The sequence below is a fragment of the Monodon monoceros genome, unplaced genomic scaffold (genome assembly GCF_005190385.1).
Source record: "Monodon monoceros isolate NGI ecotype Baffin Bay Population unplaced genomic scaffold, NGI_Narwhal_1 Super_Scaffold_2, whole genome shotgun sequence".
NCBI classification, from domain to species: domain Eukaryota; kingdom Metazoa; phylum Chordata; class Mammalia; order Artiodactyla; family Monodontidae; genus Monodon; species Monodon monoceros.
The window spans coordinates 57,887,548-57,915,121 of NW_021703776.1; the positions used below are offsets into that span (position 1 = coordinate 57,887,548).

At 42.7% G+C, this 27,574-nt stretch overlaps 1 protein-coding gene and 1 pseudogene across 4 annotated transcripts in view; one reads left to right on the top strand and one right to left on the bottom strand.

Moving 5' to 3' along the window:
* Positions 1 to 27,574, top strand: part of CREB5 (cAMP responsive element binding protein 5) — a 413,326-nt gene that overhangs the window by 168,838 nt on the left and 216,914 nt on the right. The window lies entirely within an intron of this gene.
* Positions 21,889 to 27,574, bottom strand: part of LOC114901804 — a 32,499-nt pseudogene continuing 26,813 nt past the window's right edge.

Genomic DNA, 27,574 nt, shown 5'->3' on the forward strand with positions numbered 1-27,574 from the left:
AATACATCCCAGCTTTCCTAAAGCAGCCGACTTTTCTTTATGGAGTCAATGTTATTAGATAATTCATGCTCAGTAATTCTTCAGGAGAACTGTGAAGATAATATAGAGTGTAGAGGTCTACAGAAATGGATATCAGTACAGAGTTCTGACGGGTTATGGGAGGCACTGCCAAAATATTCCACAAAATTTCTTCCTGTTTTCAAAATGTTCCATAGATTTAGCTCTCTGTATGGAATTGGGCAAATACATAAGCTCTTTAGATTACTGGTGAAAATTATTTGACAGTAATTGTTTACAATGGAGGTGTGATACATCTAACATCAGAATATACAAGTGTTCCTACCAAGGCTGATATTTGCACGAAAGGTATCTGGTCCATTGTGGAATATTCTAGTTAAGATATCAGGAAACTAGAAAACGTGTTCAACAGCGTGTGTATATGAAACCTCTCCCTGATTATATGCCAGTTTTAGTCCTGGCAAATATATGTTTGTGTGATGTGCAGCTCTATTAGCTGTTTGGTCATAAGCTCTATTTGCATGAAGCTGTCCTTAGGCGATGTAGACCTAAAACTTAGCCAGAAATTTGTATAAAATATCGTAGAAGCAAATCTTGTTTTATTTAAAAATAAAAAGGAACTGATACTCATCATAAATTGTATTTCTCACACCTTTTATGTGATTCTTTAATAATAATACTAATAAAAAGAAGAGCTTATCACATCTCAGAACTTGTTGACGTAAAAAGAAACACCACCTTGCCCATCGGGGAGAGCCATGTGGCTTTGTTGTATGAGTTGTCGTTGCTGCTTGAGGTGTCCATCGAGATGGGAATGTTAATTGATTCAAAGGTTTTTGTGTTATTGTTGCTCTGAAAAAAAAAAAAAAGGAGAGTGGTCACTAAATGATGCCATCACAGAAAGGCACCAATTAAAGAAGGCTTAGATAACAAAGCAGGTTACAGTTTAAGAATGTGCTTGCTCTGTAAGTGCATAGGTGCATAAATCCATTATTAAGAGTTTTCTTAAACTCCACAAACCAACGGAGCATGATTAAGAGTGTCACTGCCCACAACCGGGCAGTGCTAGCGGTGTCCAGGCCAGCCTCTTCCTGCTAGAGGCAGCAGCCGGCAGGCCCCGGCTTATCACTGCCCGCCCCTGCCCCCTACCCTTCTCCAGGACAGCCTGAAGCCTCCTTTGAGTAATTCAGAACAGAAGCCATTATTTCCTGCTTTGTGTTTTGCTGAATATCACGGCCGTGAACATTGCTTTATTGTTAGAAAGTTGCTGGATCTTTCACAGCGCTGAGAACATTTACGAGGGCCCTTCAAGGGGATGCTTTCTGGGAGGGTTGACGGACTTAACCATATGGCTCCCGTTAAATCCCATACAGAGCCTTGAGAAATTACCTCTGACAAGGGGGCCAGCAGCCTTCCACTCACAGAGTTTTATGTGTGGAATGAAACATTAAGTACTGATACTTGAGGAAATATAAGGTTTCTTAACATTCAAAAGTTGTAATACCACATGGTATTGTGGCCAGATGAAGGGGGCAGAGCCAGAACACCAGAGCACATGGCTGCATATTCCAGGAAGCAGAAAAACACCCCTGCTCTCGTCTCTGAATTTGGTTCTTGCCTGTGATCCCTCAGGCCAGTCTTGTATGTCTTGGTGTCTCAGCTTCTCACCCAGAACACAGCAAGTCTGGTATCTTAGCTCGGACTGCTATAGAAAAATACCATAGACCCGGTGGCTTAAACAATAGGCATTTATTTCTCGCAGTTCTGGAGGCTGGAAAGTTCAAGGTCAAGGTGCTGGCAGATTTGGTTCTTGGTGAGGGCTCTCTTCCTGCCTCGCAGATGGCCGTCATCTCACTGTGTGATCACCAATCCCATTATGGGGGCTCATGACCCATTTAAACCTAATTACCCGCAAAGGCCCCACCTCCTACTACCATCACACGGGGGTTAAGTCTTCAACATATGAATTTGGAGGAAGACACATTCAGTCCGTAACAGCTAGTCTTCTAGGGGAAGAAAATTGGAAGTCACTCTTCAGTGGCTTGAGCTATTTGTTAGAAAAGCCCGGGATTAGCAGGCTGATACTAAAGAGAAGAAAGGAAGCTAACGTTTATCCAACATCTACTGTGTGCCAGGCACTGATCTAGCTTTGCATGTTGTTTTCTATCACATTCCAAGAGCCCAGAGGGGTAGACATTAGTAGACTTTTTTTTTTTTTTTTTTTGCCCTAGGAAGAGAAGTAACTTGTCCAAAGTCATTCAGCCAGTGAGATGAGCAGATTTTTGAACGTGGCTCTGTTGGACTTCAAAGCACATGTTTTCCCTGTGCTCCTGCCCATAGCAATCCCAGTGCTGTGGAAGACACATGAGCATGTCTGACCATTTGGGAGAGTCATCTAACCACAAGAGTTGGCTAATGCTTAGTCTCTGGTTACAGTGTAAAGAGCTTCTGTGCTTTCACACACCTGCAGGGCAGTCAAGGGCAGAGGTGGGCACACTGAGTTGCCAGCAGCTGCTTCAGTCCTTCAGTAGAAATATACAGGAGTCCCCTGGCCCTCAAGGGAGGGGGATTGGGGGCTGTTTGAGCACACGGATACAGAAAGGCCCTGTACCTGGGAGATCTGGCCAAATACCCTTATTTGTAAGAAAACCAAAGTCAGCACTGAGAGTGCTGCCCTTTCTCCAGCCATTTGGTTGCTGTACAGTTGGCTTTGTGGTTTGCAGGAAGACCCTATCCCCCGCCCAGATGAAGTGTGACTTCCAGCCTATTCTGATTCCTGTGTGGATAGGTGACTTTGCCTGTGACATCCTCTTGGGGGAGGATTTCATTTCTGAATCTTACAAACAGAAGCCCTGCTCACAAAGTTCCAGAACCTTCCATATAAGTGTCTCTGTGTGTTTTGACCTTCTCTTCCCCCCCTCCGCCATTTCTAGACTAGATAGGCACAGGTTAGGGTCTGCTTCTAGAGCAAGTAGCCTAGGATCATTCAGTCTGTGTCTGTTGTAAATTTGGACACTTGTTCTTTTGTGCAGCACGTTGAAAAGGTATGCCTGGAAGAGACGAGCTTGCTCAGAGCCAAACCATGTCAGGTCAGAGGGGAGTCTTGGAAAAGCATTGGCCTTGGGTTCAGAGGTCATGCGTTTAGGCTCTGCCACTCAGAAAGGTTTATAACCTTGGCCAAGTGCACAACAGCCCTCGGCCTCAGTTCCTTCATGTATACGTGAAAAGTGTAACCAGCTGATTACAAGTCACTCTCAGCGACACAGTGCTCATTCAGTGCTTCTTTTCTGTCTCAAATATATTTTCTCTTTCGGTTTGTTTTCCTCCAGGAGCTGAGTTTGGTAGGGGCTCTAGATGATCTGAGTTCCAGGATGAGTTCATGTGCCCACATGGGTGAGAACAGGATAGGACTTGGGAATGCTTGGGAAGAGGAGAGAGTCAAGAGAAGGGTCCTAACATATGAAGCCAGAGAGACCTGACTTCCAGGCTCAAATCCTAGGTGAATCACAACAAATTTATAATTCTATCACATGGGAATGAACACACCCGTTTTACAGCTGAGTAAAGTGAGGTTCAGAGATTACATGACTTGCCCCAGGTCATACTGATGATGGCAAGAGGCAGAACTGGAAGCCAGGCCACCTACACCTCACTGTCCCAAGGGTCCAGATGAACTTGACTTCTCCAAGTTTTGACTTCCTCACATGTAAAATGAGGAAGCATCACTAGAAAATTCTCAAAGTCTCATCCAGCACTAAAAAGCTGATGATTTTCATAACAAATTTAATTTTGAAAACTACTTGGAAGGTCAGTTGTTTGGGGGCTCAGTGCTATACGCAAGACTATGTAGTTTCCTCCCTTGCACTAATCTTATCAACAAACTGTTCTTTTATTCTCATTTTGCTAAAAGTGGCTTATTGCTGAAGATCTGACTAGAAAAACACCTAAACAACAGAACAGTCTTTTAGTGAAAGACATAAAACAAGTGTAATGTAAGAAATTGGGACAATTATCTTGCCAGACACAGCTCTATGGGAAAATGCAGTCCACTGTCTTCTTTTTTAGACTTAACTGTTTTTGGGGTTACTTTATAGATGGCCTGAAACATAAGGCTTTAGCTTATATCAATATTTAGTGTTTTCCTAGGGGTAAGCCTTGGATAAGATGCCAAATAACTAAACACTGGGAGTTGAGGATATATATTTCCCATAATATAAAATGCAATGATTAACTGCACCTTTCTGTATTTATCAGAGTTCCTACATGGGGATTGGCTCAGTATTTTGTGTTTTCAGGGCCAGAAGCACGAAAGCCTAGCTGGCTCACCGCTGTAGGTTTACATGAGTCCCAGTGTTGTGTTTAAAAGAGTCCCAGAGCTAAGTGTAATTATTCCTTGAAGAACACCAAAAGGTTTAGTAACATGGGAAAATGACTGGTGTGTGCAACGCTCTCCAAGGTGAGCATGTTAGGAGAAATGAACCTGATAAAGCAGAGCTGGTCCTTTGCAACTGGGAGAACACTTTGCTTTTTTGAAGACTGAGCATGTGCTTGTAACATGGCAGTGTCCCAGGGAGCATTTCTGATTATTTGTAACTTTCACATTCTTACAGACTATATGTCTCATAAAGTATAAATAACTCTTGTCTGAAACTGATTGACAAGTAGTTTCTGAGTTAAAAGAGAAGGACTGCAGATAACCTGTGGTGCCCATTGCAATACTATGTATTCACATAATTGGACATTTTAGGATTTAAAAGATAAAGGATTCAATAGGTTCTCTCATATGTATTTTTCAGTAATATTAGTCCAAATGGATTTTCTTTACCATTATTTTTTATATCCTTTCTATGGAGGATTTAGTTAAAGATGATACAAACTCTGTGGACCTTTTACCTTTGGTTGGATGAGAATATCACATAAATATCCAGTTTGGTCTTGGATTTTGGATATAAAGGGAATCCTTCTGTTAAGTTTCAGTTGCATGCAAATGGAATCCTATTTCAGTGAGGCAGTGCAATGCCATTGCTAGAGATTTGAGAGCCTGGCTGGTGGTTCTGACTCCACCACTCACAACCCCTTGACCTCTCTGGGCCCTACTTTTCCATCTTATAAAATGAAAGAATGAAACTAGATTGTCTAACAAGTGCCCTTTTCTAGCTCTTAGGAACATGTTTGTTTCCTTATCATGACTAACACTCGACCTCAGCACTGTTTGGCTGGTAGGGATTATGGAAGAAAAAATTTCATAGAAAAGATACGCCACATTTAGCAGACAATCTAGTAATCTATTTACCGAGTATGTTGTGCTTTTGGTAAATATCAACTGTAAAATTTCTATAGAGTAATAAACATTCTTAATGGTACCAGACACATTTAAAGGAACTTGGAGTTTTATAGTTTCCCCTGCTTTGGCAAAGTGCATTTTGGCTGGTGAATAGACCGGTAAAGTCTGTAAAATGATAGGACCCTGGTGAGTGTGGGGTACAGACATGCTGGAATGTGCTTGGGTTGCTTTTTACAGAGTTGCAGGTCTTTGCAGAGAACAGATGGCCCCAGACATCTTTGAAATGCTAGAAATGACTTCCTGAGTATACTCGTCATATATTGGTTCCGATATGGTAATTCATAAGCCAAATACACAGCACTTTACAGCTGACCTCCGATCTATTATTTTCAGTCCATAAAACCAATAAACATAGGTACACAAACAATCATAATGACGACTGCCACAGCAAACACCCATCCCCAGGTCACCAAGCCACTGAACACTTGTCAAATGCACAGTGGCCTTCTCAGCATCTGTGGGGGCTGGAGGCCAAGCGTTTGGCAGATTCTTAGGGATCGCTGCTTAGTGAGACATTTCTTCTCACTTTTCCCAGAGTTTTGCTCAAATTGAATACTTGAAGAGATAAGCAGTAAAGTGCTAGATTGAAGAGAACTGGAGACTGCTTCCACTTCAGTATTATTTGGGTAGTATGAGTGACGCCATTTGATGAGCCTGCAAACTCAGTGAAACCAAAGTCTACCCCTGAAGCTTTCTATAACCCTATATTGAGTCAGGGTGTATTTTTAATGACAAAAATGCAACTTTATAGTTACATGTTTCAAATCACAGCCTCTCTAAAACATAGAAAGAATGAATTTAAAAATAATCGAACTAAATTGTATATTGTTAAAGGAGACTGGGGAATTTTTTTTTTTTTTTTTTTTTTTTTTGCGGTACGCGGGCCTCTCACTGCTGTGGCCTCTCCCGTTGCGGAGCACAGGCTCCGGACGCGCAGGCTCAGTGGCCATGGCTCACGGGCCTAGCCGCTCCGTGGCATGTGGGATCCTCCAGGACCGGGGCACGAACCCATGTCCCCTGCATCGGCAGGCGGACTCTCAACCACTTGCGCCACCAGGGAAGCCCGAGACTGCGTAATTTTAATCTCCAGTTGCATCCAAATGAAAATTGTGTGTGTGTGCCTGGTGTGTATGTGTACACACATTTCATAATACTTTTCTTTACTGGAACATCACTTAGGCCATTTGACATGTATATAACCTTATTCAAAACTCTTGAAGAAATTTTCCAGGGGTATTCCACAAAGCATGATTTTTCATAATGCCCTGAATGTCCTTTATAAGCCCCCTCTTACATGGCAATAAACTACGCCAGCACCTTGGAGCCACTTTTAAAGAATAGTCACAGAGACTAACAAGCATAATAAGGTTAAAAAGGAAGAAAACTCATGTAGCTTTGCGTTAGGCCCTTAACCTAGTTTTCAGAAAACTGAAACAATTCCTCATTATCTAGAAAATGACAATTTGGTTGATGAATTATGTTTTCAGGAGTAGCCACTTTTTATTTCTCTGACACCTTGACATCACTGGCGTGTGGGGTGAGATACTTAAGTGCTAATGCGGAGGTCCCTGGAGGGTGGTGACAGCTAGATCCTAGAGTCGGGGAGAGAGAACGCCACCTCAGGGGGTGGCTCCCTCCCTGTGAGGAACAGGGTGAATATTTCATAGAAAACTGGCTGTGGCACTAACCATGGGCTTGGGGCTTCACCAAAGAAGGATTTGATCTACTGGGAGATTCTGATTCATAACTGAAGTGAAATGGGGGTGGCAGAGCACTCATCTAGAACCCTGACTTTCTCTTCCTCCTCTCTCCCTCTTTCCTCCCTCTTTTCTTCCTGTCTCCCCTAGAAAGAAAGGAGGAATCCCTCAAATTATTCATGTCTGCTATTTGGCCATGGCTCTGGCTAAAAGTCTGGAATTGGAGAAAGCTTAAAACTTTTAACTAAAAGGAAAATAAGAGACTTTCCTTTTAGATTTTGCGTGTGTGTGTGTGTGTGTGTGTGTGTGTGTGTGTGTGTGTGGTGTCAATTACTCGAAATGTCCCAATCCCCCCTCATTGTGTGGATAGCTGCTATTTATTTAATTTAGCTCTGTAGTCAAGCACTTAGCAGGAAACCAGAGGAGTGACTTTGTCCAGATCTCTTTTGGCAAATGCGTATGTGTGTTTGTGTGTGTGTGTGTGTGTGTGTGTGTGTGTGTGTGTGTGAGAGAGAGAGAGAGAGAGAGGGAGAGAGGGAGAGAGGGAGAGAGGGAGAGAGGTTGATTTTTATAAAAAGAGTGTGTGAAACTTTGGCTGCCCCACCGAAGCCACAGACAACCAACCTTATATTGGGTCCACTGCGTTCCATAATTATTATTGCCATTAGGAATAATTATTATTTGCCTCATTGAGTTGGCAATTTGGAACCTGCCTGAGACTGAGGGCTTCTCACAGGAGCCGAAGCACACAAAGGCTGAGTATTCACCCACAAGTGCTTCAACATGTTTGGACGACATCCTTTGCTTGGTTCACTTCATTGTATTTCAGACACATCGAACTTCAAATTGAATGAAAAGTTTATCAGACACAAAACCAGTGTGAATGAGCGCCTGCGCTCAGACAGCTTTTTTGATTGGGTGCCAGAATTCTTGGCTTTTCTCAAGTCTGGAGATGAGCAGTCTTTTCATGCCACTCTCTTCCTTTAATTAAAAATAGAAAAATAAGTCATAAGATGGGTCTTCAGTTAGAGGCTGGGCTTGAAATGGCACAAGAGGGAAAAACAGAAGAATGACAGGAGCACCCAATGGCAAGGCAGCACGTTCATTTAGGAGGCAGAATAGTTACAACCTTAACTTGATTTTTTCCTGATTTGTTTTGCCTCCTTGCCCACGGACTCTCCAGATTCCAGATTCTGTACTGTTTCCTCGTCCTTCTGCCTTATCATTTTGAAATAGCTGTGCCATGGGGATCCCCTCCGCCCTCCTTAGGGACCTCAGATAGAATGTGATCAGGTATTTTGAACCATGGAGCCCTCACAACAGAAGCTGTTCTCGGCGGAAAGGTTCACTGAGTCATTAAAGAAAACAGAGCATGACAAGATGTTCTTCCAGACGTTGTTTTTCCTATAAGACTTTGTGGATTTCTTGCCAAAGTCTATACCAGTCACAGGCTGGCGAGCATTTAAAGAGAAGAGCCCACACCCTTCTGCGTGGGGGTCTGTCCCCTCCCCTTAACCTATTCCTTCCAGAGTGGAAGTTTGTAGCAATAGCTGCTGAATCAGACCCCTCAAGAGCCTCCTCAAAACCGCTGAATCAGAAGAAGGAAAAAAACCCAACAGTTTCCATTCGATGTGTCAGACCCAACACAATTGAGTGAATGTTGACTTTGTCTCCAGACACCCAAACGGTCTGTCCTCCATCCCAAAACCAACTGCGATTCCTAGACAGGGTCAGGGAAGACCAGGGCAGCCTTGCTGGGCACTAGGCCAGGCATCATGTCTTCAAAATAAATATTCCTCAATCGGTCGGGAACGGAGGCAACTGGGTACCCGCCTTCTCCCAGATGTGGTGCCTGTATGGGGTGAGTGACAAGAACCTCTCCCCTGTCCTAGGCATTGAAAAGAGATTTCTTTTGTTATTACACTCCATTAAGTGGGTTCCTTGGGTGAATACTTCTGTACAAATGAGAAACAAGTGAAAGTTTCACTGTAGTGATTTCCAGGGATTTGTGGTCCTCGATAATATATGTATGAAAACTGTTTAGTGGGGAAAATATTACAAAGGAGCGTTCCTGTCTGAGTTTTCATAAAAGATGACAAAATCGTGCTGTAGAGAAAAAGAAATCCAGCACTTTCTCAGTAGTAGTAAAGCTCGTCTTCAGGTAAGATTTCCTGCGAGTGTAGAATTGCCGCTTTTTCATTTGTTCTAGGAATTTAGGGGTAGAGAAAGGCCAGGGAAATTGGCCTCCACCTGCATGGAGTTTAATAAAGATGGACCCTTAACTTGTTCATTTTCAATGGTAACCTTCACAAGGAACCTCTTTTTTACAAAGCCCTGTGAAGTATATTATTTATATCTGTCCTAATACACCTCATTGTTACTTTTTTATTCAAAGATCCTGTTGTACCAAGTCCTTTTTAGTCTTACGATAGAAAGTGCTTGTTTTCAGGGTATTTCTTTCTATAGAAAGCATTTGATCCTTCATGTTTTCATAGTGAATTTCTCTGGAGTTTTACAAAATCTAATTGTTGTTACATTGGTTTCTATACCGATGGGTCTGATGTTTCTTCTACTAAATGTTGTCTCTCCATTAATTGACTTAGTTTTGAGTCCTTTTCTACAGTCAAGCAATGAAAAGAGCTTGCAGATTTTGTTAATTGTTCCGAATGAGGTGTGTGGTGAGTTTTGGGGAGCTTCTGAACAGAACTGTGTACTGTCAGAGACAAAAGTCACATTAGATGGTAGACCCCAAGGGAGAAGAGGTGACATCACAGTCTGCCATATGACAACACCAGGGAAATAGTTGTTTTCTCAGCTGCACAGAGATTTCTCCCCTTTTTCTTTTTTTTAAAGGGAATTCCTTTATTTTTATTTTTTATTTGTTTATTTATTAATTTATGGCAGTGTTGGGTCTTCGTTTCTGTGCAAGGGCTTTCTCTAGTTGCGGCGAGCGGGGGCCACTCTTCATCGCGGTGCACGGGACTCTCACTATCGCGGCTTCTCTTGTTGTGGAGCACAGGCTGCAGACGCGCAGGTTCAGTAGTTGTGGCTCACGGGCCTAGCTGCTCCGCGGCATGTGGGATCTTCCCAGACCAGGGCTCGAACCCGTGTCCCCTGCATTGGCAGGCAGATTCTCAACCACTGCGCCACCAGGGAAGCCCCCCCCCCTTTTTTTTAAATGACTGCCTGGTATAAAAGATGAGCAGGTAGATCCCAGCACATTATCATGTGATGTCTATGTGCCATGTTATAAAGATGAATTATTAGAATACTAGAAGCCACTCAACCATTCAGGAGCTGCCAAAGGCGAGGGTTGTGGTGATTGGCCAGGTGGGCAGGGCACCCCATCTCCCAGGTACCCCCTCACCCAGAGCAGTTCCACATTTATTCACTTAGTTGAGTTTCTGCATAAACATTTCTCTTGATAAAGAGTTCTATAGCAAGACAACAGTTTGAAAACTACAGGCTTAGGAGATTCTTTCCTGTATATGTACTAGGAGGGAAAAGGGGAATTCTTGGATGTGCTGATGCAGGCACCATCTTGAAGGCCACTTCCCCAGAGAAGTAGTGATACCTTCGCCATTGTGGAGGTAAATGAGATTGGAGAAACAAGCTGTGGTTTCTGAAGTGAGGGCGTGGTGAGGGGAATAAGCCATGAAAGAACTTTTAGCAACTGGATGGGAGGAAGAAAATTGTCAAAAGGAAAACATAAAGACTTCATGGAAATCTATCCATTTGAATCTCTCAGCAAAAGGTAGAATGACCACAGAGGAAATTATTGTACTGTTTCAGTTCACTCTTTTAGGCAGATGCACTAACACTTGGGATCACAGGGTCTGAGGCACTGAGACCCAGGAGGGCCAGAGAGGCAGCACCAATGGACCGAGGACCCCAGACGCCCTTGCGTCACCCGTCCACCTTCAGTCTGCAGATCTCCTCTCTTTGCCTAATTCAGTTTAGCTCTCTAGGACTTTACTAGTATTTTTTCTCTCCACAATTTCACCCGTCCCACAGTTCAGCCTGAACTCTGCCCCTCAGCATACCTAGAGTAGTATAAAGGCAACTTCCTTGGAAGCCTCTGCCCCAGTGCTCAGCCCCTAGGATAATCCCTTACTTCTTCCTCTTTCGCAGGCCCAGCATGGGCTGTCTCATAGGCAAGCCTCAGTTATTTTCACCTTTAACGATGGTACATGTGTTGTTGTGAGTCGAATTGCATCCCCCCAAAAGATCTGTTGAAGTCCTAACCCCGGCTGCATCAGAATGTGACCTTATTTGCAAATAGGATCTTTGCAGATGTAATCAAGTTAAGATGAGGTCATACTGGCTTCTGGGGGGCCCTAAACCTGATGATTGGTGTCCTTATGAGACGGTCACGTGGAGACACCAGGAGAATGCCATGGGATGGCACAGGCAGAGACTGCAGTGATGCAACCGCAAGCCAAGGAAAGATAAGGTATGTCAGCAACTGCAGCAGCCGGGAGAGAGCCGGGGAACAGATCCTCCCTCAGAGCCTCCAGAAGGAACCAACCCTGTGACACCTTGACTTCCGACGTCTAACCTCCAGAACTGCGAGAGAATCAATTTCTGTTGTTTTTAAGCCACCCAGTCTGTGGTAATTTGTTATGACAGCCCTAGGAAACTAATACATGTGTCTTCATGTAATTATGGACCTGTTTGTTTTGCCAACAGAATTGTGGTTAAAAAAAAAAAAATCTCTTACTCCATTCTCCTTTTATTCAACTGTAACAGATGTATGGATAAAAACATTAAGAGAAAAAAGCTAACTAGGAATAAAAATAAAACTACTCTCTGGAGTAGTGGTATCTTGGAGTCGGGACCTGTTCGGTGGGACACCCCCAAATCTCCATTTGTACAGAAAGGGAATAAAGATGACTGCTCTCCATCAAACAGATCCCCCATTAATATATTCTAATGAAAGATATTATTAGAGATGCATTTTATCTGGGCTTCAAACCTGTACTGCCATAAAATCCACTTTGAGGGGAACAGGGGAGAGTTTTCTTTAGCCATGCATTCTCTGCTCAGTGGTATCTGCCGGATTCTGAAGTATACACTTTTTGTTAATTAAGCTGTCTACTCTGTAGTTTGCAACGGAGGGAAGATCAACAATGCACGTAGCTATAGGGGCTTTTACACTCAGCCTTCCAGAAGTTTTTAGCAGCTAATGACATTCCCTGAACATTGAGGGCAAGGTCACCCATGACTGGTCTGAGGAAGGACAGTCCAGGGTGATGGGTTTTTTGGTTTTGTTTTCCTGTGTGTGTAGTGTGTGTGTGTGTGTGTGTGTGTGTGTGTGTGTGTAGTGTGTGTAGTGTGTGTGTGTTTCTTTAGACAGTGAGCTTAATCACCAAGAGATTTCTTTTAGGTGGTACCTAATTCCTTTCAGCCCTTCAGCCCGCGGGCTGGTGCTCATTTTCATGACTGATCAGGGTTTTAGCTGCTGTTCTCCTAATACATGTTTTTGAAAAAGGAAGTAGCTTATGTGGCAGCACTGTTCTTTTGATCTGTTAACTTTTCTTAATTCTTTTTGAAGCATCCTTCTGCCTCCATCTCTGGCTCTGAGTGATTTAAAGGAAAAATCCTGGAGTTTATATGCTCCAAGAAACCTAATGCTCTGAGAAATCCAATAAAGCCCACCGCCAGAATTGTGTCGGGAGGCGAGCGGGTACGAGATGACCACCCAGAGCGAGCGCCCAGATGGGAGAGCGTTAAAACCAAGTAGACAGATATCTGTGTGAGTCCCCACTGAGCAGGGTTTGCCAGCTATAGATCCCTGTGAAAGTGGGACTAGACTGACACTGACTCAGCATTAGCAAATTTCTTATTTGCAATCGGGGAAGTTTATTCACTCCTCAGTGTAAAGAAACAAAGGCTCTTCTTGCCCTTCGCATTCCCCCCCCCAACCCTTACTTAGCAGCTTTGTTTGAATTTTCACACCTTAGGAACTTTGCGTTTTTTTAGATCTAGAGTGATTCTGGGTTTTCTTTCTCTTAATGGGCTCATCAAATCACTATGTCACCTCGATTCCTTCATATTTTTAATAAACCTGAAAACTGAAGCAATTCCGCTGGCCAAGCCACTGAGGTGCTGTGTTGTGACACCTCCTCAAGCTCTTGCTGTTTGTGATCTTCATCCTTATTGGTCAGAACTCTGGTTGGGTGTTTTCCAAACGTGGGTTCCTCTCCCGGTCCTGGTGAAAGCCCCATAGATGAGTGTGGTGGCCGTTATGGCAAGAGGAGAGGGGAGGAAGCAGAGAGTTTCCCGGAGCTGCTCAGAACTCTGGGAGGGATCCAAGATGTTCTGATAATTTTCGTCAAATAATAACTGTGAAGAAACTTCCCGCAGTTCAGACCAGTAAAAGCAATGGGATAATTGTTCCTGTCAGCCCTCTGACAACTCCTGCGTCTCCCCAGCTGAGACATAACAATGGAACTCTTCGTGTGGCTTATTCTATCCTTTTGTGCTTTATAACTTCCATCAGGAGTAGAGAATGATTAGGGGGAAGAGCAGGGTCAGGATAATTTGATCACTTTCACCAGCAAGCATTTTTCTCTGGCATGATAAAGACAAGCAGGAAGGCATCATGAATCTCAGACTTCGAAATGATTAAAAAAGTCCAACCTAAATACAAAATAAGTTTTCATTTACTAAGTCTTCTAAAAACTGATTTGTAAGCAAACCAGTAATAATCACATTCTGGCTGGTGGCAACGAGTGGGAAAGAATGGGACAGCCCAGCATGGCCTCAGGGCATGTTTTGTCCATCCCACAAAACTACCTTCTGGTCTGGCATCACTCTTCTCACCTGGCAACTGCCTGGCTCAGAAGGGCTGCAGTCTGGAGTGTCCTGGCAGCACCCCACAGGGCATTTCTGATGGCAGAAAACCAGGCCCAAGGTGAAGAGAGTGGTCCAGCCCTGGCTTCTGGCAGTGAGCCTCTTGCTATGTGACCAATCATACATAAGATCAGCTCAAATGTTATTGTAAAAGGTGGGTTATTAAATCCATAGGATTCTCAATGGTTCAGTTATTTATCTACACTTGACTTTATTCCAAAAAAAGGACTTACAGAAAGCACAGTGCAGCAGCATTAAAAACAAACACAAAATCTGTGGAAGAAGCGAAAGCAGTGTGAGAAAATGCTAAATGAGATGGAAAGACACTGAAATAGTTTGCTGCTAACGACTCTTGTCATGATTGCTATCATCTTTTAAGTAAAATCAGTGTCTGAGTCCACCAGCACGGAGCACTTCTGTAGGAGAGCACTTCTATAGGAGTCATCAACTTTTAGGAGAGAAATGAAGCTTGTTTTTGGCTCTGCAGTGGATTTTTTTAGGTATACGTTCAGCTTCATCTAATCATTGGTACTGTATCATCAGCATGCTGTTTTGGAACATGTGTTTATGAGCACTGCAAGAGTAGGCCAAAGGTAGCAGGATTCTTTGGGAATTAAAAAAAAATAAGTTTTGTAAAACTAAGCAGGCCATTGTGGAGGTGGACTGAGGGGGGGGTGGGAGGGAGGGCAGACTCATTAACATCCTGATATAAAGTTCTAAGCAGCGAATAAGAGGCTTAAATACATAAAGAGCGAGGCTAAATTTGGGCCAATTTCCTGTGAAATCTCTTGTGTAATATTTTCAATTTGTGCTTGTTTAATGTGGTTTATTTTCCTAAGGTTCACGGTATAGGTTTTAAATTCAGCCTTGACTACACACATGTGTCGAGAGGTTATAAAACGAGAACCAGCTCCGACCAGTCTCCAACTGGATGCCCTTAGGTGGAAAACATTACCTCCTTTTCAATACCTAAAATTTCTTCATGGGCACTGACTTAATCTTTTTCCTATCCAGTTCCTGACTACTTTTCCATCACCTGGTTTCACCAGCACCTGTCCAGTGACATTGGTTAGTGCACCTAAGGATGCTACAAGGCCTCTTCACTCCAGATCAGGACTCCAAGGCTATTTTGGGCAGGCCTAACCCCTCTGTGAAATCTCAGATTCTTGACACAGAGGGATAATTCCACCCTTTCCAATTAAAAATAGAGAAAACACCTCAGGCCCTCCAGAGGGTTCTGATTTGCAGTACCAAGTTCTAATTTTGGCCTCTGATGTCCTGGATCACATCTACTCTAGGATGGGGCCATTTCCTATATATAGCAATAGTGTTTCGGTGACTTGAATACAGTATGCAGGACCTATATTGTAAGTCAGACCTTAATTAAACTAGATAGGACCTCTCTGTTGTTTGTGGCACTTACTATATCAGACCTTGTCTTATAGTTACCTGGTGTTTGTCTCTCCCTCTAGGCTTTAAGTCCTTAAAACAAAGATTGTGGTGTGTCTCCTGCAACACCCAACATGCTACATAATATAGAAGACTATATACTACTGAAAGTGTGCTTATACATGTGGGTATAAAGTTGTCGAAAAGAGACATCATGTATATGCCAAGTTTCTTAATTTAAACAGTAAGAGATCAATAGGAGAGATGATAAGTTGCCCGAGTGTTTTTATCTTCTTCATTACATTACCATTCAACAAAATATTCATCATTCATTCATTCAGCTAACTTTTATCAGGGACCTTTTTTTTTTTTTAATTTTTTCTGAAGGTACACAAGCCTTCTAAGTCTAGGTTATAAAACCAAAAAATACTGTTTACAGTTCTAGTTTCATTTCCAGCTGTACCTGTGGTACAGGGTGCAGTGATGTTGAAATCGGGCATCTTCTCTTTGCCTCCACTGTATTTTCTTAACTATTCTTTTGACTTCTGTTTTCTCTTGGCATGAGTCTTTCTCAAGACTGTGGATCTGGGCTACAAATGGTCGAGTTATTCTCCAAGCCACTGTTTTCCCTGGCAGGGACAACCTAATTCTTAGCTGCTGCTGGCTTTCTTACTGGGGATGTAGTCTCTCTCTTCTCACCTGCCCACCCAGCTTTCTAAATAACTCAAGTGTGGTGTCAGGAAACTAGCAGCCTAGAGATGTGAGCCTCACTTTATGGTCACTTTCCCCCTGACATTCTATTACGAGAATTTTCAAATATAAGAAGCTTCAAGAATTATTTATTTACCACCTAGATTCTACAATAACCATTGCACTATACTTGCTTTATCATATATTTGTAGATTTATCTGTCTCTCTGTCCATCCATAAATCCTTCTTATTTTTTTGATGCCTTTCAAAGTAAGTTGCAGACTCAGTCATTTTACCCCTAACCACTTCAGCATCCGTATCACTAAACAGAATTCCTTATTTAGTTATGGTTCTTTTTCTGTCGTTGAAGTTTATAAAGAGTAAACTGCACAGATCCTAAGTATGTTAATGGCCACATTTAATGTAGGATATCATTTTCTTTTCAGTTTTTCTCATTATCAGTAACTAATCATGAAGATTAAAAAAAAAAGATTCTGTAATATCCAAGGTTAGCATAGTTAGGTGGTGAGTATTCCCATAAGTTTTTCTTACCTGGCAATATCTGTTCTAGTGTGAAAGGGGCAGGAAGAGAAAAGGAGTATGTGAGGCTTACACGTTAAAGGCCTCGCTTTGTAGACAGACGAACTGCTCCTTCTACCACCTCTGTATTCATTAACTTTTTCTTTGGTCCCTTCTTGCTGCAACAATAGGAGAGGTTGTATATGTGGTGGTAAGGGACACAAGTTTTGGCATCATAGAGCCTAAATTCAAACTCAAGTCACACTGACCTTGGACAAGTTATATTTAATCATTGCTCAGCGCATCTGTTCCCTCTTCTGTTAAAATGAGGATAATATTACCATCTTAGGTTGTGATAATTCAATAAGATAATGGATGAAAGTTATCTGGTACATAGTACATGCTCAATGATATTAATTCGTATCATTATTACCACCCAAATACCAGCTCACTGTGTGGTTAGAGGTAAGTGCCTAGGTGTGTTAATTCAGAAAGACTTTAATTTGGTAATCTTCAGTTTTCAGATTACCAAAGTGAATCTTTTGTGTGATCAAGGAATTTTTGAGGAAATACTGAAAATGTATTTTCCTCACTGTTTTAACGGAAATGAACACTATTTAGTGTCAACTGAGATGTCTACTTTTGTGTCAGACAGCATAACCATTGGCTTTTCCTCACAGTGTCTCCATCTTGTGTCCCCAGGGTAATGCCTTACCTAGGAAGGGAAGAGCAAGAGACAAAGGATATCATGTTTCCTCCACACAGTTCCCAGGGCTTTCTTTGCAGCCTGAAGTCACAAGGTGGTTTCTTTTGTGCTCAACCACAATACCATTCCTTCAAGCAGCCAGGCTTAAAACCCAGTAGCTCCCTTGGCTTCTCCGCTCCACTGCCCCCCATCTTAGATCAGCTGCACATTCACCCGAATTTGCTCCGTACTTCCCTGCCAAGTCTCACGTGTTGTGGTGGCTTGTATGGTAACACTCAGTTGATTCGCTTAGGTCATGCGGCTATTTCTCAGAAACCTACATGGGGAAAGTTCAGCTCTTCCTAGGAACTAAACCACAGTTGCTTGCTGCTTCTGCCTGCCTTCAGAGGTGATAAGGGGAGACCAGTTTAGGAAAAGTTAGAAGCTGTGAAAGCTGTTCTAGAAGGTAGACACCGTCCAAGGAAGACTGGCCACAAAGTGGCATCAAAAGACCCACAATGGGACAATCTGAGGCTAAAGCCTTCTTACTGAGTCAGAAAAGGACAGATGTTGGGCATCACTGACCGTGGGGATGGAGGAAAGTGGCAATTCTGACATGTGGCTGATACTACATTAGCAATTTCCCAACTCTTCCTGTGTGGAACCTGTGTGCTCTGGGTGTGCCAGACACTTGCTAGCACAAGTGAAGATGCCCTGAGGGAGTATGCAGGGATTTCCAACCTTGCTGAGTTTAGAGAGTCATAAATGGGATGGAGCTGTCGTGTGGTCAGTGTGGGTTCTGAAACTAGAGTTGAGGCAATTCGGATCCTTCAGCCCCTTTAAGTTAGTCTTATCAGATCAGGCCATCACAGAGCAGATAGACAGGTAAGTCTCGGAGACCTCTGAACCCAATTAAAGTTATACCACAAAGAAATCAAACTCATGTGGTTTGCATTTCAGAAAGCTACATTTGGTGGGCTGTTCCTGTTTTAATTCGGTAACCTAATGCAGACCATGTGAACATTTGAAACGCTTTTAACAGTTAAACCAGCTCAAATAACACAAAACCAGAGCAGCAATAAAGAATGAATTAAAGCTGATTGCAACTGTGGCCAACATAATTTTTTTTTTCCCTTGCAAAGAACCTGGGGGAATAGAATGCAGGACCAGTGGGGGAAGAGACTGGTATCTCCATTTTCAACTTTGAGTAAAGCAGCAGGCACTCTGACTTCTTTTATTTCTTAAGCAAATGTTTGAAACAGATCAACTTAGAAGGTATATTTAAATCTTGAAGGGGTTTGCGATGAGGGAGCAAAGGGGATTGACATCCTTTAGAACTGATAGCTTGGTAGTTAGTAGCCCTGCATTCCCTCTGCTAAGTCGGGCAATGGGCAAGGGCATGGTGCTAAGCCTACAGAGGTCAAGAGTTCAATCCTGCATGGCTCACTTAGCCTCATACTGGAGGAGGTGGGGAAGCGAAACTTGTTTGAGTGCCGTAGCCGGTACTTCCAAGTGTCTACAAAGGATCGCCCAGGAAAGAGAAGCTGAGATAACGATAGTGATCAGTCAGTGTGTTCCATGTACCAGGCACTATTCTAGGTGCATTCAAGGCCACCTACCTAACCTGGCTACTGAATTCATCTGTGCCTCAGTTTTCTTATCTTTAAAATGGAGATACAATTATTATTCTTATTTTACAGATGAGGAGAGAGGCACAGAGGAGTACAATTACTTTCCTAAGGTCGCATAGATAATAAATGGCAGGAGTAGGATTCAAACACTGGTGGTCTGGTATGCATAGCTTCAGCACCGCCACAATATACCACTCTAGCAAGTTAAGGAACTCGAAGACAAACCCAGTTGCGAATAATGTGAACAAATGACATAAGCCTCATCCTAAGTTAGTAGCCTCTCGCCCAAAGAGGATTGACTGCACCGATAACCACACCCAGACATCACAGTGCGCTGTGCACGCTTCACAGTAATTTCTCCGTTCATGTTGGTTGAACTGAATTTTATACACACCTGGAGGACACCTCCCAAAAAATGGTTGGCGTGCTCCATCCATGGATGGAGAAATTTCTGTGAATAAAATCTAAAAGAGATGGTGAGTGTCCACTGAATTTATTTCCATGTAATTCCAGGCACTTGATGGGAGAGCCATGGGGTGTGAGGATGGCAGCTTGGGCCCAGCCCTGCGACCTGTGCCGTAGGTGATAACTAACTAACCGCCTGCCCCATTCCCCAGAGTGTGCTGACTTTGTCAGAGATCCAAGGGAGTAAGGGAGAAAGGACCCATTAATGTCAGATCCATTAGCGACAGAAAGCCTGCCAAGTGGGAAAGAGTGAAACTACAGGAAGAAATTTTATTTGCAAACTCCTGAGAGGTTATCACCAGCAGCAGGGAGCCAAGGAATCACTGGTGGGCAAAGGGGCTCCACTGAACCCCTGAATTTGAGTTCCTTCCGGAGCAGTGGGAAGCCAGCCATCAGTCTCTTACGCGGGCAATGCTCAGTTCATCTGCCTGACTTTCACAAGCACGCCTCCCCAGAGGATGAGAAATCTACCTCCTTTCTCCTTATAAAATGAAAACTGGTGTCTACATTGCCGGCTAGACCCCCTGAACAAAACAGAATTATGAAGTATAAATAAAAAGGTAAAGCTTACCACTGGTTTCTTTTTCTTAACCTCATAGATAAAGTCAAATGGTTAATTATAGTATCTTAGACTAGGTAACTGTTTTCACCGCCCCTGCTCTATTATTAGTGGGGAGGAGTGGATTCAGATACTTGATGAATATGATGTCTGTTTGACTTGAAGGTGAAGGAAATCTAGTTTACCTCCTTCTACAACTCTGGTTTCAAGGATTACAGCCCACTTAACTCTCATTAAGGCCTGGATAAACATAGGCTGCCTATCTCCTAAACATTCCTCAGGTTATTGGTCTAGTGACAATTAGCTTTCTGGAGAAGTTTTCAACTCCTCCCGATTTCCCCAGGCCGACCCTGGCGTCTTCCTGTGGCGCACCCGTGTGACTTTTAGCATGTCACTTACCCAGCTGGACTGGGCATGTCATGTGCCTGGAGCTCTGTAGGTGATGATTAAATAATCAGTGAAGAGTACATGGTGATTGGTGTAGGCAGAATAGGATCTTGATTAACATTAGGGATAAAAATCTGTTTTCTCTCTAAGGAAGATTTTTCATATCAAACTCTATTTCAGCACCTGCTTCCAGAGAACCCAACCTGTGACAGGCTCCTTCATACCTATGTGGCCCAGATAACCAAATCCCTTGACTTCCAAACAGTTTTAAATTAATTATTCCTCCTCATTCAGTCTTCTCTGCTAGAATTTAAAATTTCTGGTCAGCAGCCCCTGCAAGCCACTCTAGCTATAGGAGGACACAACATTTTCTGAAACTTCATATGGTTCAGGAACACGAGTTGTCAAAAGATCTTCTTACATCCCACTTGGGTCCTTGAACATCCTTAAGTTATTCTAACTCTAGTCTTTCAGTAAATACTTCTTGAGCATCCCCACCTTCCAACCCCCACTATCCAATGTCTGTGTTCTCCTCTTTGAAAAAATATAGTTTACATATTATGCATATATATTTTTCATATATATTTTATATATACAGATGACCCTTGAACAGTGCAGGGGGTAGGGATGCCAACCCCCCTTCCCCCCGCACAGTAAAAAATCTGTGTATAACTTTTTTTTTTTTTTGCGGTACACGGGCCTCTCACTGCTGTGGCCTCTCCCGTTGTGGAGCACAGGCTCTGGACGCGCAGACTCAGCGGCCATGGCTCACGGGCACAGCCGCTCCGCGGCATGTGGGACCTTCCCGGACCGGGGCACGAACCCGTGTCCCCTGCATCGGCAGGGGGACTCTCAACCACTGCGCCACCAGGGAAGCCCTGCAAGTTTTTTTGAATGGTGGCAAATCTCAAGAAAATTTTCCAGTATACTTATTGAAAAATATCTGCATATAAGTGGACCTGTGCAGTTCAAACCTGTGTTGTCCAAGGGTCAATTGTATAAATAAATAATAAAATAATAGGTACTTTATATATTTTAATATATATTTTTTATATTTGTATCATATTATGTGCCAGATACTGTGCTGGGCTCTGTGAAAATAATGGAGAGAAAAATAAACAGACATGATCATGGAACACATGGTCTATTGAGGGTGATGGACATTAATTAAAGCTTTATACAAATACCTATAAATTGTAACCCTTTAAAGTACAAATGCACGTTGGTATGAAAATATCTAGTAGAAGAGCTTGACTTTGTTAGGAAGGTCAGGGAAGATTTTTCTGAGAAATTTTGAAAGACTTTCAATTCTTAAAGTCTCAAACTTTGAGAATAGTGATGGCAATATATATATATATATATACAACATATATATATATGTTGTATATATACACACATATATACGTGTGTGTGTGTGTGTGTGTGTGTGTATATATATATATATACAGCCAATCAATTATCTAATTTGAAATAGTTTTAATAGTTCAACATTTCTTTCTGCCTCTACCTCAAGTCCCACGGTATGCCCACTTTCTTTGGTGGGTTCTATGCATGTCTTCCATTTTATACAGCAAGCACCCAGCTGTGCAAAAAAGGATAAATCACTTTTAACTTTAGCCAAAGGCTGGACAAAAAGAGGCCTCCTCTTTCTACTTCTCGACCCTTCCCACCAACATGGTCTTAATTTCAAAGCTGGTGACGAAGACTGAACGTGCAAAAGGGTCTGGCTTATGGCTCTTTCTTTTGGCAGCAGCAACCTTGGGAATAATTGAGAGATCACATTTCAGACCCATTTTGCACACCATCAAAGCAAAGGGGATAGGACTGATGCTTTTGAAATTGGAGGGGCCAGGCCAGTTTTCACGTTACTCCAGTTGAAGTTCTCTGGCGTCACAAGTTCAGCAGATGGATATCATACACCTACCTCTGGTGTGGTGTTCTGGGTTCCTTGGGAAATCTGATCCTTGGCCTCACTTTCATCATGCCTACCACAGCGCTTTAGGCCAAGGCCTCCTAAATCACGTCATTCAACCCCCCTCCACCCAGTGGACCTAAATGTTGGGGATTTCCCTGACCTCTCCCAAAGGGACCACCTTTCTGACTGGAAGATTCTTCTCAGAGACGATATGGTGCAATATTTATGAGACTGTGGGGTATGTGGCAGCTACATAGCTATGATGAGTGAATATTCCCCCAAATCAAACATGATGAGTGAGAACTCCCCAAAATTGCTTTTACTAAATATCTGGGCAGCCAGGCCAGTGGGGGACCAAGATAAAGGTGGTCACTTCAAGGTTAGAGATGCTTTAAATAAAACAAACTGAAATTTTACTCTTCCCAAGGGGCAAAAAGGAGCCAACTACGCTGAATATCTCAGAACCGAATTTCTTGCATTGCATATATTAGAAGAAAAGTATGATCTAGACTACAACTTATTTCCATAGCAGCACTCTGGGATCCAAAAGAAGTGAGCCACAGATGCTTAGAAGCATCTCAGTTGCCCGCTTTGAACAGTTCATATTAAACTATTGAAAGGAGGATGCACTAGAATTTTCTTTTCCTATTTTTCTATCCAAATAAAATACGTTTGTTTTTTTTTTTTGCCATATGAGAAGCCTTTTGAATGGGTTAAGAGCATAAACTTGTAGCTAGACAGACCTGGGTTCAAGTCCTGGTCCGACCAGTTAACAGCTCTGTGACCTTGGATGTGCTTATCTTCTCCCCACCTTGGTTACATCATCCATAAAGTGTGGCTATTAGCAATCAACCCACATAGCTGTCATCAGAAATAAATGTATGCATCAGATAACGCATACATAGAGTATTTAGCATTGTGTTCATTTTAAGGACACAAAAGTATTCGCTATTATTATTGTTGCGATTGTTATTAGTATGTGATAGTGATTTTCAATAGTGAGAAGGATCCCAGTTTGCTTAATGACTTGTGAGCCTTGGAGCTAGGATAGTGCCATATGATGCTGTTCCCAGCATACCCGGTGCTTAAATTTGCCCTGGGACCAAGCCCATAATTTAGTATGAAACATAAAATGTGTGATGTTCCACCCTGCACTCAAGAATGTGGTTAATGGATAGTTAGACTTTCCTGAGGCAAACTCAGAAATTACTGGATCCATTATCTCCTTGGCAGGATAAGCAGTGCAGCTCTTTTCCTTTCCCAGCTACAAAATGCCTGTTGACAGGACAATCTGGAACCCAAGGGTTGGATAAGGCCTTCCGTTTTGATCCTCTGTTATTGCTTTCTGATGAAGTGTAGACATTTGGCCACCAGGAGCAGAGAGCAATACAGAAGAGCATATACCTCTTTGTAAGTGGAAAGCTCATCTCTTGGTCCTGCTTACTGTACCACAGCGTTTTCAGGTGTCCACTGGGGATGCTGAATGATACGTCCTTTCCAGTGTACTCTCCACCAATAAAATGTGATAACAGTACCCTTGGGAATGTTTAGAGAGACGTGATTCCAGATCAGGAAAGTTCAACAGTGGACCTGGAGAGTCTGGCCTAGATGCAAGTCAGATTTCATGCAAATAATTCTTGGCTGGATCCAACTTAGGTTTGGATGTTTCTTTTAGTTTGCTGTTGGACCAGATTAAAGGGAGTAAATAACCTGTCCTCATTCCCATCCTAGGACCACATCAACCCCTACCTCAACTCTAGACCCTCCTCGTTCTCCTGACCTTGGGACCCTGACGAGCCACAGCTTAGCTGAGTCTTGCTCGTTCTACTTGGCAAGGATTCCCAGCCTATGTGGGAGGAAGGATGGTCTCCAAGGCATGGGAGAGCAAAACGGGGAGTAAAGAACAGGATGCCTCATTGGACTGCCTTCCATCAGGGGGAAAAGAGATAATACTTGTTCACTACATTTGAGTTCTAAGAAGGTGGGAAGATGGACCTCGAATTATGCTTCTTTGGCAAACTGATGTTGATTTCCCTCTGAAGGAAAAGGCAGGAAAGGGAGCTAAAACTAAGATTTATTTATTCATGAACTTGGCATTTCAATGAGTTATCTCATGTAAGAGAAGGTGTGTGAAAATGGTGGGTAACCATTCGGAGGGCTAGAAGGATTTTTTGTGTGTGGTGGAATGTTTTAAAGCTACCCTCGAGCGTCATCAGACACTTGGTCTGTGAATTATTTCTCTGATCATTAGACTCAAGAATTGTAACAACTTCTCGTGATGCATTTGGCCATTCCTTGTGTCCCAGGTTAATTGGTACTGGCAAGTCCATTAAGCCAGTGTAATATCACTTACCCCTCACCCAGAACTAGTGATTGAGCATCTTGAGGGCCACACGCCTTCTTTACCTCACTCCATCCATCATTACTTTATCTGAATCCTGCTCCCTCTGTGAAATTGGCCTTTTGCTCAATTTACATTCCGTGCAGTGACCTGATAGTGTGAAAAAGCTCAGCGTAGGTACAACCGGGGAGTTTTCCCTACAGAGTTTAAAGGGGATCTTGACTTAAAGTAGGGTGGGATTATTTTTATGCTCTATGGTATATTTTAGTGGAAAGAAGTTTCATTTGTTTTTGATAAGTGAGGGGAAACTCACTTTTTTTGAGTATCTGAAGTGACTTAGAAAAGGCAAAATAAGACTCAGAGCTTTTGACGGTGTATTCTCATACACAGCCCCAACCTTTCTCCTGTTTTGCTGACAGATTTCGAAGAGAATTTCCTGTAAGATAAAGATGGTTGTTTTTTGTACATTAAATTACAAGAGATTAGAAACATTCCCTTTTATTCAAATTGTGTTGGCAGTTTGATCCGTAGGAGGTGATCGAAGCTTCAGCTTTGAACTAATTACTATAGCTTAAGTTTCTGTCTGAAAGTTTCATTTTAAGTTCATTTGAAGTATATACAGGAAAGATGAGAGAGAGAGGGAAGGATTGTAACAAATATGGTGTATTAGCTCAGATTGTATTTGGAATTTTCTTCCTCAAATAATATTAATTATAAAAGATGTGAAAATAAGCCCGTAACTATGTTTTCTTGGGGTTTTTTTCTTTCCTACTTATTAAAACTGAATCCATGAGAATGTCTGGAAATTTAAAAATAATTTTAGAAGATGATATTTGCAAGCATTTTGGTCTGTTATTAACATGAGACTGTACTTGGGGGGGGATGTGTGAGAAGGTCTTTCACAGATACTTCATCTAGCCAAAGTTGATACCCCATTTCACAGCACAGCCTCTGTCAGTGATGAGTCCCTAAGTGTATAATGACAGATGTCCCCAGCTCTGTACTATTGCCAATTAGTAAAATTATAAAATCGATTTCTATCTTACAAATAGGGAACTTTGGTTCTTAAAGTTCCAGGGCAAGCCCAGTTTTTGTCGATTGTTTTAGCTAAGACTTCATTCTTTGATCATCGTATTGTCCTTGTAAGCCGTCTAACAGGTCAGGAATATTTAGTCAATGCCTGGATGTGAGAATTGTTCCGTGATGATCTTTAAGACACCTATTGTCCATCCTTTTGTGATGTGCCTGCCTCGATAGAAATGCCGTCTGTGATTTGATTTCTGCTTCTCGTGAAGTTCAAGGGGGATGAATGGAGTTATTAAAAGGAGCCATGCCATGTTGAGAGGGTGGGGCGCGAGGTGTGTCTGGTAGGAGTTGGTGTGTGGGGGTGGAGGCTTAGGGAGGGCTGTAGGTACGTAGCACATTGTAGTGACTCCTGCCTCTTCCCAATCCTCTCTCCCCACCTCCAGTTCCATACCCCGGCCTTTATATCCCTGGATCCCTAGACCTGCCTTGTATCCTCCCTTCCTTAACACCCACCTCTCCCTGAGTTCCCTAATGTGCCTTGGTGGTTTGGAAAGAAAATGCTATTTGAATCCAGGAGTTGCTGAACAGGGGGTAGAGGAGCAGTGCAGACACTCTCTGTCCATTTCCTCGGCGTACCCAGCCAAGCACCAGGCACAAGGCTTAACATTAATCAGAGCAGCTGCGTGGAGATCAGACAGCGGGCCTTATGAGTAATTTCATATACGCCAAGTTTTTTAGCGTGGTTTTCCCGAGAATCCCTTTTGTGATAAAACTCACTGTAGCAGGCACATGCCTGTGGTGGTTTAATTTAATGACGTGAGAAGCAAGGATGGTAGGAAGGAGATGGAGAAGAGAAGGAGTTAGCTAGTACACAATTTACGTGAGAGAAACATTTTGCAGGCTAGACAGTCCTCCGAAGATTTTGTTTGCTTTAAGATTTGGTGTGAGGCAAAGGCAAACGTTTCATATTATTCCTATTCTACTACAAATAATGGGTAAAAGGTGAAAGAATTGTACCACTGGCACCGTCCCTGTTGTAGAAAAGCCAGAGGTGTGAGGGACAGGAACGGGAGTTATCCAAAAACGACTTGCAATACATATTCTAGGGTTTTTAAGTATGTGCTCTCCTGTAGAGGAGTTGTGGGACTCAGAAACCACACAGGTAAATAAACAGCTCAACCCAAGTTAACACATTTCAACTAAGAGTTATAACAGCCTCTTTGCCTCCCCTATCCCACCCCACCCTGCTAGAGCTTCGGTAAAGGGTCATTTCAACCAACATGAGTTTCACGTTCTTTCCTTTTTCTGCGTCTACCTTCTGGTTGGGTATATACAACCAAAATGAGAGAATCAAACGAGCAAAGGAAAGGAACATGTAACGTTCCCAAGAATGGGTTATCTCCCTTCAAATAATCGCCATGTTGGTCTTCATCTTGGGGGATCCTTAGACCTTCTTTTATCCCTATTGTTGGGAGGGAGGGGAGGTGATGCCTGGTTCTACGTAATAAACTTTAGTAGATACTGTCTATTTTAGTGTATGGAGGGTGGGGTAAAATAGGAATTGTTCTAGAGACATAAAAGATAACGACAATAGAAAAACACAAAAGTAGGAACTATGTGAAACAAATATAGGAGGAGTGGGGAAATGAAAAGGGTATTAGGCAAACTGGACAAGCAGGGATGCAGTCTTTGAAGGTGGGAAAGTAGTGGGGGCCATTAAAGACACAGGTGCTAGAACTAGACCCCTGGGTTTGAAACCTGAGAACTCCATTTGCTAAATGTGTGACTGGGAGAAATGTACCTCAATCCCTCTGAGCCTCAGTTTTCTCATCTGTGAAATGGAAATAATAATAGAGACCATTTGAAAGGGTATTTGTAATGTATAGAGGAAGCAGCCCACGAGCACTGGGCCCATGGAAAGTGCTCATCATGTGTTTGCTTAAATTATGGATGGGGTCTTAATAGCTTTAAGTGACAGAATAGGAAAGAGAGCTCTACACTTGGAACTTCTAGTTGCATTGGGAATATTTCAGTACGTGAAATGGCTGAAAAG